Source organism: Cynara cardunculus (genome assembly GCF_001531365.2).
Source record: "Cynara cardunculus var. scolymus isolate 2C chromosome LG 1, CcrdV1, whole genome shotgun sequence".
In the NCBI taxonomy this organism is placed as follows: Eukaryota; Viridiplantae; Streptophyta; class Magnoliopsida; order Asterales; family Asteraceae; genus Cynara; species Cynara cardunculus.
In genome coordinates, this window is record NC_037528.1 from 16862418 (window position 1) to 16864514 (window position 2097).

Genomic DNA, 2097 nt, shown 5'->3' on the forward strand with positions numbered 1-2097 from the left:
TACTTCAACATACTAAACATGAAATATATCATACTTATAACAATATTCATCCGTAAACTTAAATATAAACACAGTTTATAAACCGGTCTTAATAACCCCAACATAATTACCTTAATGAAACTGAATGAAACTTATACCTTTAAGAAGAGTTCGGAGAGTGGAATCCGAATATATAATTGTTGTCTCGATCCCCTTACTAACTTGACGTAAATTTAAAGAGAAGACGAGAAAGAATTGTAGAGAGAGAGAATTGTAGAGAGAGAGAATGAGGGTGAGAGAATGAGAGTGAGGCGGTGATGAACCGCCTCATATATATATATATATATATATATAATTATAATTAAATTTTTTTTTTTTTTTTTAATCTCATAACCGCCATATATATATAAAATATATATATAGTTTAACTATTTGACGGTTTTTACTCTTCAAGTTAAATTTCAACTTTACGTCAATATAGATATAAACACATTTTTGACGTAAAACTAGTCTAGGGTACAAATTGGTTAAGCATAGGGTACAAATATATTATGCATAATTCTACCAAAATTCTATTAACCCAATTTGTACGAGTTAACGAAAACACGGATATTATAACAAATGTTATGTATTAACATTGTTCATATATGACAAATGTTCATTAGCTCACACATTCATGAGTTACGCATTCCATACATCATACACCATTCATAAGTTAAGATTGATGTCGGTTATCGAAGAAGTAATTAATGCTAAAATAAATCTCCCTAATCTTTTCCAAAATTACCCTTTGTTCATAACTATTAACCGATGTTTATTAAACATCTTTTTTAATTTATTACAAAAACGTCATGATGAATGCAAACTATAGATTTCCAAGATGAAGGGCTAAGATCAGTTCATAAAATTAACACTATTTATTGGGTTAACAAAAAAAATTACCCTTATATATATTATAAATATATATATACACACACACACACATACATACATACATGAAAATAAATTGATGTATTATGTCAGTTACTTTATGAATAGTAATAAATTTAACACCACATGTATGTATATATCTATGTATGTCGGTTACTATATGATGAGGATAAGTTTTTCTTATTTTTTCCAATGATACTCTTGTCCGTATATGTTCATCTAAGCATGCAAGGGTGTGTGTGCTAGTTGAGTAAGTAACAGGGTCATGAACTAGGTGGCGGCCAAGACCGTCTGTCTCTTTGATATATAATCACATGTAATATATTCTCAAGTTTTCTTACTTATATAATGTTGTCCTTTGAACCTCTCTTTCCATATCTGAAATTTCACATAATATAATGTTAATTTATTATGAACCCATCAAATATAACTTTATTTGTCTTAATGCATGCGGAGGTTACTCTTTTCACATTAACTTTTCAAATATAACGTAATATTCACACAATATAAAAGTACTTTTATTATTTCTCACAGAAAAAGAAAATTTCTCACAATGTAATGGTTTGAGTCAATTTACAACAGTCAACAAATGATTTTTTTTATGCAAGTTTAGTTATGTTCAATTTACAACTATGAACATATTATGGTTCGCTCATGAACACATGCATTATTTCACTATATTGTTATGAGACCATGCTTTTATGAAATTACTTAGTTGTAACGACCAATTAAATATGTTTCAATCAAGACTAAAAAAGGAAAAATGGCTAAAATCATGGAACGTGAATCTTTTTATAGTAGTTAATTATATATGTTTTAATCAAGACCAAAATGGAAAACTACTAACATACCCTCGACATTAAGTGCATAGAGAGATATGAACATTAAATATAAAGACCTTTTGATTGGTCTATGGAGTTATTATAGTTAACACTCTTTTTTGGGTTAATAAATGATCTAAGCATAAAATCATATGTGATTATAATCACAAAACTGCCACGAGACTTCTCAATAATCACAAAATTGTCACCGTGTAACTTTAGACCATTAGATCATTAGCTTATAAAGTTGATCAATGAACATAAATTGTTATTACGGGTCTCACGAGCAACCATGGGTCTCACATGAACCCAACCCTATATATATATATATATATATATATATATATATATATATCTATATATATAT